We start from the raw sequence: 14,094 nt of genomic DNA, 5'->3' as shown, positions 1-14,094 counted from the left end.
CCATGTTTCTGCCGCTTGAACCACACTTAACTATCCCTGGTTTTGCAGAATTTTGCTAAATCATGAAGGATTTGCAGTCTCTGAGTAAAGAAAGATGTTTGAGTTCTAGTATTCATGTTCTTAAAAATGCAATGTATGTAAATCTGTAAACTTTAAGCAAATAAGAAAAATATTTAAAAATGTTAGTTGGGGCTTGGTCTTGATTATTGAGCTTAGAAGGCTGTTCCAATTTATAGTTGTACTACTTTGCTACAAGAATAAGTAGTGGAATTTTAGACTTTGATTGTTAGCATTGTTCAGTGGCGATTTATTTTGCATCCTTTGTTTCAGTAATACATATTTCAATTTAATATACGTAGTTTGCTACTTTTCTATTGCTATTCCTCAAATAATTCACCAACAAGTAGAGCTACAGGCATGAATTTCCCCTAACCACTTAAGGGATCAAGCCTGTAATCTTAGTAACACCTAGCATATCTTATTTAGATAAAATTAAAATGAGCCTGCCTTTGATGGAACTTGAAACATCACTAACTAGTTTATCCTCTGCCTGCTTACAATGTCAAAGGGCAAGTCTGTTTGTGTATGTAAGGTAGTACTTCAAGACATCTGTGCCAAAACTGTCTGTCGGGTAACATCAATTAGTACTACCTTGTAACGATGTCTTTATGTATATCATTATTTACTATGTTTCATGTGTTTTGATTATGAAGCACATCCAACTAATCTAGATTTCAACGAGTGTGACATTTAAAGAAGTAATTTCAAAAATGTTTTAAATTGTGTATGTTGTAATATTACAGCTTAACTTTGTAACCAAATGACTTTCAGTTTTAAGTACTGTATGCTAATGTTTTGTACTCTAACGTTTATATATTTTGCTAGTTTTGTATTTTTTCTCCATAAACCTCCACCAGAAAGTCTTTCCCTAATTTCATTGCTTAGGTAAATAAGAACAGTCAGTAAATATTAAATTGCCATCTTTAAATGTCTTCTTTGTTTTAGACAAGGAATATAACACTGATAATTTCATCAATTGTTTCACTTTCAATAAGAAAGCATTAGCAAGAAGTTTTGCAGGCTTTTCTTGGGCTCAGAATGTTGGTGGTCCTACTCCTCTGCCTGCTGATGTTGTTGTTATTATCCGAAAGTGTGTTGTCTAAATGAAGTACTTTTCTAAATCTCCTTGGGTAGAGATGAAACATTGAAGTGCTCTGGACATAAAATTGAAAAAGCAACAAAATGTATACTGTGTTGTTTTTGTATGTAGGTATCTTTTGCAGTTTTTTTCTGTTTACCTGCCAGCCATCTAATTCCACCAACTATAGCACCTTCCTACATCCATTATTTCCCTCCCCAAAGCAATAAAATCCTCCACTCATTTGTTTGTCATGGTAGGGTGAGTGTGAGACCCTCTTTGGGCCAATATTCAGATGGTCTTCAATGGGACTCTGTTTAGGGTCTCTGATAATGTTTCATTCTTGCATGTGCAGTGTGCAGAGAACATACTGTGATACTTTCAGTTGATTCTGTGTGTCAGATGCTGGTGACTAGTGGGCACAGGCCTGTCATTTTGAATGAGACTACTCTTCATTTGGTCGGAGGGGTGTCAGTTTATTCACGCACTGCACATGAGTTTAATTGTTTGAAGTCTGCTGTTATCCCACTGGCCTCACCTGCTAGTTGTTGAAAAGAAAGCAATGATATGGCAACTTGTTTCACTGCCAGTTGGGAGAACTGCAGTGGCACCTACACATTTATAAGTAGTAAAGAAAGCAACTTCTGTTGCATACATCTTATTCCAGGTATTGAGTCCTTTGCCCGTTTCCCTTCCAGTAGTAGTTCCACAGACTTAATAGGTTTCTTGTCATCCCTTGTTGGATGAGTTTTCAGCTGTACTTGGGATGTTTGGGGATCAGCCATTAGTACTGCAGACACAGTATCAATTTTGGCTGTAGTATGGGGAAGTAGGCTTATCATTTCCAGATCAACAGTGGCACAAAACGCAAGAAGGGGACAAAATAAAATAAAATACAACCAACCAGCGTCCAAGACAAAACAGAGTAATTTATTAAATCTCTGGTGCCTCGGCACTGCATTGCCTTCAATGGAGTAAAAAATCAGCACAAAACCACACATCTTATACAATACAAGTAATCACTCAACACATTCATCTAATTATCCAGTTAGCCAATTTAAACAATTTAAAATTATATTAAAACTTTCCAATAACATCCCATATTTAACCACAGGGACTAATGCACCGTATTTTAAAATGAGAAGTGCTTCTTTGTACAGAAGCTTCTTCTTAACATCAGCAAATTCATTACATTTTTCTACCCTTTCCAAAATTGTACCCTGTCGGCCTTCAGGATCACCATTATGATAATGCAAAAAATGTTGGGCCAAACGGCTTTCAGGTTTCCTATTCTTTATATCTCTAACATGTTCCTGTAAACGCAACTTATTTCCAGATACCTGATGGAATTTCTGAGGATTGGATGCTGGTTGCCGTGGTATTTGCAATATCGCTTGCATTTGATTATAGAACTTCTTCATTGGAACTTTTCAGTTTAGTACAGTGTGGGTCACATGTATTAGCAACTTCAGCCCCTCCACCTTAAGGATCTGATTGACTTAAGTATAGGTAAAAGGATGGCTTCCTCATCTGACCCTGAAGATGGTGAAAGCTTGAGTCGTTTGCCTATTCTCATCACTTTGGCTCTCGCTTTGGATTAAATACAAATTCTGAGGATTCAGGACACTATCTTTTGTTTCTGCTCCCAGACGATTATTTTCTAAGAATGCTGTAAACCACAAAACATTTTAAGTGGACTTCTAAACTAATGCCATCAAAAAGCAGATGTAACAAACTTACTAAGCTTCCTGAGTCTAAACCTTTTATTGTTCTTATTTCTTCTTAAAAATATATTAGTGAGTTGTTCATTTTGAGTCAGATACCATATAGATTCCTGTCCAGGTACTCAGTTGATGACTTGTTTTCATTGACCTGTCTTCCATTGAAGAATCTCAGAAAAAAAATTCTATTTGGAATGATATTCAAAGTTTTAGAATTTGGGAACAATGTTTACACTTTTGCAGTCCTAGATATAATGGCTATTCATTATCAGGCCAGTAAATGGCTGTACCAAAGAATGCTAAAGCATAATTAATGAACTGGTATAGGTGGTTGCAGTGCTCACGTTTTACTGAATGAGCAAGCATCCAGACGAGCACAAGCAGTAGATGTAAATATTGTGGGAAGAAATAGCCAGGGAATTGTTATGGCTAGGCTTGTATAGGCCCTAGGGCTGATAGCCTAGTACCAACATATGTATTTTTCATTAAAACCAGATATTGCTAAGGTAACTCCCCAAAAGCTGGATAGTGTGCTCTGCATCCCCAAGAATAAGGTCACATTGGTGCAAGGGACCACTTGTCAACTCTGTTGTGCCATCATCCACCAGACTTGAGGATGCCCAGGCCATTCATCCTGTAGATAAAGATTTGAGGATGGTGAACAGACTAGGAAAGTGTGTTTATCCATCTGGGATGTTCTGCATTAGGGCTATGAACTAAATGGTGCACACAATCAAGTTTCAGAGTCTCCTAATGATAAAACACTAGAGACACTGAAATAGCTGCACCCTGGAGATACCCTTAAGCCATTGCTGTTCCAGGTGGCAGCTATGAATACGGTAAAATGCTGTCCATGTGTCTTCTCTATAATACCCTTAAGCCACTGCTGTTTCAGGTGGCAGCTATGAATACAGCAAAATGTTGTCCTTGTGTCTTCTCCATAAAGCCACAGAAGACGCAGCTCATTCTGCTAGATTAGGCATTTCCATAAGGAGGGCAAGCTAATCACTGTTGCGGGTGTGTTCAGGTTATTGGCCCCTCAGAGATCATTTCAAAGAATCGAAAAGCCAAAAATATGGTATATGAATTCTCAACAGCCCTACAACAACATGATAGGAGACTCTGTGGCAAGGAGAATTTCTCAAATGGGCATGTTTCCAGAGGCAGAACTGGTCAGCAACAACAGAAGTTCCACTGTCCTTCCCTTGGGAGTAGACCGTACAATTCCTGGGAAGTTACCAGACTGTCCTGCTCTGGAGGCAGTTGGGAGATGAGACTCCTTGTACTTGACTGTGTGTGTGGTTACAAGTTATGATGGTTCACCAAGTAGGTAATATTTATAGGCCATACTGTACCCTTTCAAAGTACCCAGTGAATGGGCCTTCTCCTCAAAAAGTTCCATCCAGTCAAAGGTGGCAGATCAGGAGGCAACAAACCTGCTAACCAAAAGGTCCCACCAGAGTAGAGGGGTTCTAGATTCTATTTAAGATTTTTCTTCTTGGTGCCCAAAAAGACTCAGGACCTCACATCTATTTTTAGATCACAACCATCTAAGTCAACATGTCAAGAAAGAAACCTTCCAGATGGTCATGGTGCAGTCCATTCTTCACTGCTTGCAAGATGAAGATTGGATGTGCTGTTTGGATCTTGAGGATGCTTGCCTCCACTTCAGAATTGTCATTGTGTGCTGAAGATTACTTCATTGTCAAGTGGGAGCCGGTCTTTACCAATTCAGAGTTCTGCACTTTGGTCTCACCTCAGGTATCCCGGGTGCTTACCATGCCCATTGTGACAGTAAGGTGTTCATTTGTAATTACTAAGAATCAAAATTGTAACTTGCCTAGATGACTGTCTCATTGCTGCCACCACAAAAGTGCAACTGATACTAGCAAGGGAGTACTTGCTCCAATTGTTCCCGTCCATTGCGACCACCATCAAAGTTGTAAAATCTCTGGTGGAATCCTCTCAAAATCTTTTATTTTCAGGCTGTCTGCTTGATACAGATCAGACATATTACTTCCAATAATACAAAGTGGTACAGAATTTATATTAGAGTACCTACTCATCTGCAGCCATAGTCCTGATCACTAGACTTGATGGCAGCCACAATTCAAGCAATTAGTTATGCAAGATTTTATATTAGAAGCTTAAAATGGACACTGAAGGTTAAATGGTGTCACATGACAGATGCTATTTCAGACATATTATCAAGGATTTATTTAAAGTACTTGTGGTAGACACAACCAGGTGATCTTTTGATAGGCTGTCTCTTTTTACCACCTTTCCCAGCAACCGCACTGACCATAGCTGCATCTCTTTTGTGGTCGAGAGACCATGTTTTAGACCAGACAACCTAAGGGATGTGGACAACCTCAGAGACGCTGCTGCACATAAGTATATTGGAAATGAGGGCAATTTACCCGGTGCTGTAAGCCTTCTAAGATCTCCTTCCCCAAGGTGCAGTATCTTTCCAGTCATACAACATAACAGTGGTGTAGTATATCAACAAGCAAGGGGGAACAAGATCCTGCTCACTCTGTCCAGGAGCAATGAGGGTTTCAGATTGGGCCATATCTTCACATCAGTTTCTGATAGCAGTGTATATCCTGTGGATAGCCAGTGCCATCGCTGACAAGTTGAGCTTCCACACAAATGGTCTTTAAACATATCTGCAACATGGAAGATGTTCCATCTTTGAGGGAATCTTTGCTGCAGTCCTTTCTCCTCCTCACTCTTCAACACCAAAAAAAGCATTGACTTTTCTCTTCTTCCTCATAAGGGGCACACACTCAAAGATGCAATTGTCCACATTTGGCTCCCAGGACTCCTGTATGCATTCCCTCCAATACCTCTCATTCTTAGGTTTGTACAGAAAGCCAAGCAAAACAAATGTCATTCTCATAGACGTGCTCTCTCTGCACCTGATATGTTTACCCTGTTTTGGCCTGACCTGATATGGAAATCTGTCCTCCTGCCACAGCACCCCCAGTTGCTTACTCATCCATCTTGCCAACCTCACCTAGGCACAACTCCTTATAGCTAACTTACGTGGTTTCTCCATTTCTGGTAATGTATAGGGACCCTGAGTTCCCACATCAGAGTGGTACAACTCATTACAGCTTCTCAAAAGCTTGCAACCAGGAAGATTTATAGAAGTAGGTGCTGTGCGTTTTCTGTGTGGGCAACTGGACAAAGGTAGACTATTTCACAGTTCCTCTCTTTTTTCTATCTTCTTATCCTTTTTGGTAAGATACAGATTTAGCATCCAGATTTTCCTTATTCATGATGCGTTTGGCTGCCATCTTCTTTTCACGAGTGCTTTTTCTCTCTAGCCTTTTACAAGGCAAGGACAATTTCATTCTACTGTAACACCCCCCCCCCCCCTTCAGCATCTCACCCCCACAAGAATTTCCTCACTGCTGTTTGAGCTAGGTTGCACAACAGACCTAAAATCTTTGCTTTGGAAAACTTTACTCTTGGTTGCCGTCACTTTAGCAAGAATATCAGAATTGCATACCGTATCCTCAAAGCTACCATACATCTTTTTTTTTTAATATAGCCAAGAATTGGGTTACTGTAAGAACTAATCCATCCTTTATGCCAAAAGTAGCCTCACATTTCAATCTAAACCAGTATGTTAACCTGCTTTGTTTTTCCCTTCAGTATTTCAACAAAGGATGATGCATTGTCTGAAAACTCAGATTTTTCCAAAACTAAGGGTATCAAAAAATTACCAACTATTCATATCCTTTTTGCACTGTAAGAAAGGATAAAAGGTAACCAAAGTATATTTATTTAGAGACTTTTGGATTGCATTCTTTTTTTGCTATATGTTTAATTGAAAGTCATTACTATGCTAACCTAGAGCACATAATGTCAGCACAAGCATTGCTCATAAAAACTTACCACTGGATTATATATGTGCAGCAGATATAGTCTTCCATACATACCTTGCCAAATACAGTCTCAAAGTCTAGAGCTTCCTTTGGAGCTAACATTTTAAAAGGAATCTTGTCTTAGTACCACCCAATGTCTACTGGGGAATTGGTCCAACAGTTAAGACTTAAATAAATACGAAAGCTACGTGCCCACCAGAATGATAGATTTAGTTGGACTGTATCAATACATTGTCTGTAACTAACCTACCCACCAGTCCCCCCTCCATATTATCATTGTCCACAGAAACCTGGAGGAGCATCAGAAACCTAGGAAACTGGCTAATTAGGTGCCATTTCCCCTTTTTATGCTAAAGGTTGTTTTCTTGAACAGAGACAGAAATTAGTATTTTCTTCATTAGTTCTACTGTCTGCACTCAATCTGAAGGGGATAAGCAATTTAGAGGCAGTATGGAGAATGGGAGGAACTCGCACTAGGTTCATAGCTGCTGAGAAGGTGCAACTTTGATGACCAGTCAATCAGTTATGGTGTATGGGCAAAGACCAACTAAATATCATTCTGGTAACTACATAACTTTAATGTTGTCTGATGGTAAAAAGAATGCTGTTCCAGAGTTTAACTGTGCTTACTGAATACAAGGAGTCCCTATGTCAGTTGCTGGAGTTTTGGGATTGTTGGGTGTTGATCATTTGATCAAAGGTTCCTTTTGGTTTTCTACCATTTTATTATATTACTGACAGTTGAAATGTTTGAGAGAAAGTGTAGAATATTTGATGCGCAGCTATGAGTTATGTATATCTCAATTCCCTCCAGTACAGCTCTTTTGAGTGTGTATCTTTAACTCCGAGTGGGCGTGGCTTCAGCCTTTAAAAAATGAAGTTATCTTACAATTCTAACAAAAAGTCATTGACATAGGTCAAACATCAATACAATTGTGTTTTCCATCATGTATGCTTCAAGATAAAATATTCTGATACCTTGTATGTAGCATAGTTTTGCAATTATTAATGCAAATATGAACAAACAATATTTGACGCCTAGAGGCACAGTAGGAGGCAACTGCAGATGCACCTGGAGACGTCACTCGGATGTAATGAGATATAATATCTGGTGTGGTAGTTATAGCTATTTCAAGTTCTGCAGGGGAAAGCAGTGATGGGCTCAATTTGGGAGGTCTGACTCCAGTTTACTTATTTTATTATAGAATTGTTCAAGCTTGTTCATTAGTATATGAAGAGTTGTGAAACTTGTAGATGCATACAGCAGGCTTAGAAGTAAGAGGCATGTTGCAGTTAACTTAGTTCTGTGGTCAGTGAGATATGGCCTGGCACTGAAAACTAGCCTTAGTTTGTGGTGGCTTTTTTAGGCAACAGTATTGACATGTTGATCACGTTTTTTGTCATGTTCATCTATGGTGCCACCTGGTAACGTGATATGGGTGACTTTCTCTATTCTGATGTTAGATGTATTAATTCGGAACAAACCTGGGCTTTGCCATGAAGGTTCCTGACGTAACTGAAGAAGGCTTTGTGGTTTCCTTTTGTTTCTGAGGCTAGTTTTGATTCATAATTGGTTTTGGAGGTTTTCACTAGTGATCCAGTTTGCTTGTTGAGGCTAAGGAGGGAATTTTTCCAATCTGGATTTTGTTCCTTTTTACCTTTGGACAACAGTTTCTTCTTTTGTTGTAAAGCATGCTGATAGAGGATGCCCACCAAATAGGTTTGTGTTTCCTTGAGGAGCAGGTTTTAGTTCTTTTGGGTATGGCTGAGTCCATGCAGTTGTTCAGGTGTGTGTATACTGCATTGGCGTACTGTTCACAATAGTTTTCTGTATCCTCTGGCGGGGGGTGTGTAAAGCTACAGATACCATTGATTAGGAGGTTGTAGTCAGCTTTTTAGCTTGATTAAGGCTGGGGGGTTGGGTTGGATAGAAACTTTGAACAAGACAGTCCGACAATCTGATCTCACCAGGGAAGAGCATACTATGGGAGTATCACACTGATCCTGTTGACTTAGCCAACCTGCTAGCAGATAGGTTAAGCACAAACTTCACCCCCCCGTCCCCCAAACGCCTGTTCGACATCCCCAATACTTGTCCTGCACCTCACATTTCAGTAGATCAAGTGTTAAAGGCCCTATCCAAGGCAAAGAACACAACTTCCGTGGGACCTGATAGTATCCCAGGTTGTATTCTGCACCATCTCCAGCAAGAACTGGCTTCATCATTGAGCACCCTGTTCAACCAAGCCTAAGTACAGGCTTTATTCCAGCAGAGTGGAGAACTCCCATTGTCATCCCCTTGCACAAAGGTGGTGTCACTACTGACCCAGGAAACTATCACCCCATTAGCTTGACAAGTCTGATCTGTAAACCCATGGAACGTATTTTATGGATCTCATAAACAAGGACGCAGGCAATCTTCAAGCACTTGACTCCCACCCAGTTCGGATTCATCAAGGGTAGATCTTGCCTGTTTAACCTGGGTTGACTCCTTTGAGACGGTCACCAAGGCCCTGGATGAGGGAAAGTCAGTACATACAGCTTACCTTGACTTGGCTAAGGCCTTTGACTCAATCCCCCACTTGGGTGTCTTCAAAAAGCTAACACAACTTGGCGTAAATCCCTATCTCATCAGGTGGGTGGCCAACTGTCTCACTGACAGGACCCTCAAGGTCAAAATAAGCACCGCCACCTTCGATAGCAGATCTCTGTCACTAGCGGAGTTCCTCGGGTACCTGTTCTGGGACCCCTGTTGTTTGGCATTTACTTCTCAGAGAGACAGAAGGCCTGTGGCTGACAAAGTTTGCGGATGACTAAGTTTGGTGGTTGCCAAATGATGTTAACATATTGCAAGACTAATGACTGGTGCCAGTCATGGTCTCAAGCTAAACCCAAAAAAAATGTATCATACCATTTGGCAGAAACACGGCCCATACTGATAACCACATCAGTGGCAAACCCCTAAACACACTAAAACAGTAGTGAGAGACCTGGGTACTCAGGTTGATAACAATCTCACATTCAACCATCATGTAGCGGCAGTGGTCAGAAAAGCCTTTTATTTGGTTTGTCTCATAAGTAAAGGGATTGCATCCAGGAAAAAGGAAGTTATTACCTCTCTAAAGTCCTCCATCATTAGACCAATAATTGAGTATATTGCCCCGTTTGGTATGCATCTCTCCAAACATCTGCACCAGCTGTAAAGGTCACAGAAAGAATCCATGGTCTTCAACACCTGTCTTATGTGGACAGGCTCAAATCACTCTCTCTCTACTTGGTATCGTAAGATTGCGCAGAGGTGATCTGTGTCTTGCCTGCAAGGCAATCTCGGACCCTGCCCTACTAGAGATGCTCAATGTCCATAAGTCTAACTCCTCATGCATTACCTGCTCAAAAGGCCTGAATCTAATATGCAACATCAACAAAACCTGCTGGAGAGGCAGATTTTTCTCCCAGAGACTACTCCCCTCTTTGGAATAGGCTTCCCATACACGTCAGAGTACCTTGCTGACCTTCTTCAAGCTCGGCCTTGATGAGTGCATGGGAAACCACACATTTGTCCCAGAGGTTCCAGCTGTATCCCTCATTGACAGGGATGACAAGTGCTGACTGAGGTTTCTTTTTTTGGGGATAAACTCTTGGCTGGGCTTGTAAGGGCCCCAGGGCCATTAGCCTAATAACCTCCTATGAGGTTATATTTATTGCAGCGCTAGTTAATGGGAGGTTACTGGAGTTGAATGTGATTAATTTTGTTTTTTGAAGATTCAGGAGTTGTTGGGATCATTCTAGCAAGGTGTCAATAGAGGGGAGAGGAATGAATCTTGAGTGATGGCTGTTGGGACTGAACAAGTAAGAGTTGTCTTTGCCATACGGTATGATTGCTGCATGTTTAATAGCCTTATGTATGTCATTTATATTAAATGAGAGGTCCTAGTAATTGACTCTTTGTCACTCCTGTTTTTACTGGCAGATGAGTAGAGTAGGAGTTCTTCTGTTTCACAGCTCTTGTATAGCTGTTGAGGGAACTAGAGGAATATTCAGTGGAGGAGTTACTTCATCCTTGTGAGATCTTGATGAGGAGAACAAGGCATAATATAGTATCAAACATTTACCCATAACTCTGTTTTGGCTGATAATTTGAAACATCAGTGAAGGGTGCCTCCTTTATGTATTTGTATGATGTAAGAGGTTGTCCATAGCATTGGCGCATATAATTCTTGTAAGGACCTGTTGATTAACATAGGGACTGGGTAGTTTATTCCATCTGCTCCTAATGTGAGATGTTCTGCTGGAAAATTATGTGCTGCAAAAGAAGTGCTATTATTTCTTTCTTGTAGTAATTGACTGGTTCAAATGAGAAGTTATTTGCCTGTATTAGAATTGCAGTTGGGGTATACATCTTCATTCTGTAAGTAAATTTGAGAAGACAGTAGCTATAACATGCTCATTGAATTTGCAAGCTATGGTGACATTAGTTTTGTTTGGAAGAATGCTGGGTGGCTTTGGTAATGTGCTTTAGATTTATTGTTTCCACAGCTATTTGGGATTATTGAAGTGTGCTGTGTTGTAATGTTTTTTTTGTCTAAAACACTGTTTTTTACTGAAATATCTTGAGTGTCAGTAGTCTGGGCATTGTTTTGTCTTTGTGACAGTTATTCCATGCATTATCCCTAGTTTTCATTAATTGTTTTTTCTGCCGTGTTAGCCAGGGTGCAGTTATCACTGTGACCTAGTTGTATCACAGAAGTACCTGTTGGTTTAAAACTTGAAAGGTGGTATTGAAGTATGAGGCGACATCATCTAGTGGGGTCTAGTTGCAGTGTCAGGATCTCAATGAAAATGGCTTTGTTGAAGTTGGTAAGTTTATTTAAAGAATTTAGGTGCTGACCCTTGGTGATTTTAAGAAGTTTCTGATTATGAAAGTTGGATGGTGGTAGCTTAGTATATCTGGGGGTGGAGGCGGATTCCAGCTGTATTATTTTTTAGTTTTAGTTTTACTTGATAGTATACAATCCAGAGTATTTGCTCTGAGGTTTTTTATCATATCTTGTCTGACCTTTAATTTCCTGAGTTAGACCAAATAGATAAATATTGATCAGACCAACCAATGTTTAAGTCAATGAAAAGGGTTTCCTGCTTAACACTGATGTTTATCCAGATGAGTATGTTTGCAGGGGTATTAATATTGTTTCTGTATGGTGGTATGTATACACCCATTGTGCATATTACCTTACATGAATGATGGGCTATTAGTTTTTCAGGGTCACATTTTTGTTTTTTAGGGGGTGCATTGCTATTTCTAAGATGTTAAGGAGCACATTTAGTGTTTCAGTCATTTCTTTTATGTTATATCCTGGTGAAGATATTTCTTTATCTTTAATTTTAACCATGTTTCAATGAGAATCCATATGTGGCAGTGGTACATTTAAAAACAGGCGTGAAGCTCATTAATTTTATTGCAGATTTTTTTTTTTATCTTAAGGCCTGATTCAGTTGATTTGGTTTTGTTTTGTTTGTTGTGATTTAGCGAGACCAAGAATAAATACAGTAGTTGGACAATAACTGGCATATACATTGTTCGTTGAGTTTGGATGGATGGGGCTTTGAGTGGTATTTGTGGTTGAAGGACGTAGGTTTGGCTGTATGCCAGTACTTATTGTCCTTGTTTGGTGCAGTGCAAGTATTTGGTTACATGGAACAGAAAGTCACTCTCTGATTCTAGTTCAAGGTTTACTATAGTGATCTGTTTAATAGAATGTGCTTCTTTAAAAGTAAATGGAGAGTTAGTTGTAAAGAGTGGAGTAGGTCTGGTGGGTATAATTGTCAAAAGAGTAGCCATGGGCTCTGTAATGGCACCCTTTGAAGTGAGTTAAAAGTTTTGTGACAGTTGATGGGGCATTAGGGTTGATATGTTAAAATGGAAGAGTACGGCTAAGAGATAAGGTAGCATATTGTAGTTGAATTACGTAGGGTTGACATTTTGGTTTGAAGATTATAGGAGGTTGATTATGTTAATAAGTTGAGGATCTGTTTGTGTAGAGTTAGTCTACTGAGGAGTTGACAATTAGAATTTAAGTATGTCCCTTGTGTTTAAAGTGCAGCTAATGGCTATATAATGCAAGTAGAGTATCCAACATGCAGCTAAAGATCATTAGAGTCTAGGCTAATTAAGGAAAACTATGGAAATCATGTAATGTTAAACTGTTCAGTTCTTATTGATTTATGCCATGTTTGCTAATTAGAGACAACAAGGCCAATGTAAAATAAGGTTCTGTATTTATTCTTCTCTCTAGCGCCTCGGCCACAGTAAGCCTTCAAGGAGTAACACATAACACAGACAAAAGCATTTATATAGCATCAGCTATACACCTGTTCTAAAATAGTTGCTGTTAAACTATCACATTTACCATCATGACATTCATAAAAATGCTGAGCTAAGGGACTCTCTAATTTTTTACCCTAATATCCCTCAGATGTTCTAATAGTCTCACCTTAAACATTCTTTTCGTATGGCCAATATAAAACTTATTACAGCCACATCTAATAGCATATATCACTCTCTCAGTTCTACAACTATACTGGCCATTAGATCTATACTCAATATTATTTATGTAAGGGAAAAAATTAATTATATAAGGGCAAACACTACATTTCCCACATGATAACATCCCTCTACTCTTAATTTGATAGTGCAATTTTTCATCAGGTTTATGAAATCTAGTATACACTATCATATCCTTCACATTTCTACCCCTCCTATAAGAGAACATTAACTTTTTATCAACTAAACTCTTTAATTCAAGATAATTTTTTAAAAAATTCCAAAAATGTAAGATACATTTTTTAATATTCTCACTACAAATATATGTAGAAACCATAAATATCGTATCTACTTCTTTATGATTCTTAATATCATTCCTATAGTTATTTATACATAATGGCCCCTTATTAAACCTATTATTATTATAGGTGAACTAAATGAGAATTTGATTAAGAATGCACTGTTAAAAAAAGAAACTATTTTTATTTTGAAGTATGAAACTTTAATTCCTAGGGGCTTGAATACAGATTGTTGCTGGAGAAGTGTTATTTGATTTGTCCAAAAGCACTTTAAATTTGTTTGAATTGTATTTTAATTAACGTGAATGATTTAATTGTTTGATTGCTGCTAATAGCTGATGCTATATAAATGCTTTTGTCTGTGTTATGTGTTACTCCTTGAAGGCTTACTGTGGCCGAGGCGCTAGAGAGAAGAATAAATAACTTGTTTTTTTATCTTGCTGTTCGTTTCATGCTTGCTAATTAGTCTAGAAATATTTTTCTAATGTCATTTGCGGCA

General features: G+C 39.0%; 1 protein-coding gene across 1 annotated transcript in view; it reads left to right on the top strand.

Moving 5' to 3' along the window:
* The window catches only part of LOC122790858, a 1,163,840-nt gene that overhangs the window by 814,838 nt on the left and 334,908 nt on the right, over positions 1-14,094 (top strand). The window lies entirely within an intron of this gene.

This window comes from Protopterus annectens, chromosome 1.part2, assembly GCF_019279795.1.
Source record: "Protopterus annectens isolate FY-2018-M chromosome 1.part2, PAN1.0, whole genome shotgun sequence".
Classification (NCBI taxonomy): Eukaryota; Metazoa; Chordata; order Ceratodontiformes; family Protopteridae; genus Protopterus; species Protopterus annectens.
Note: the sequence above shows the minus strand (reverse complement) of the source record. Positions and strands in the feature narration are given on the sequence as shown.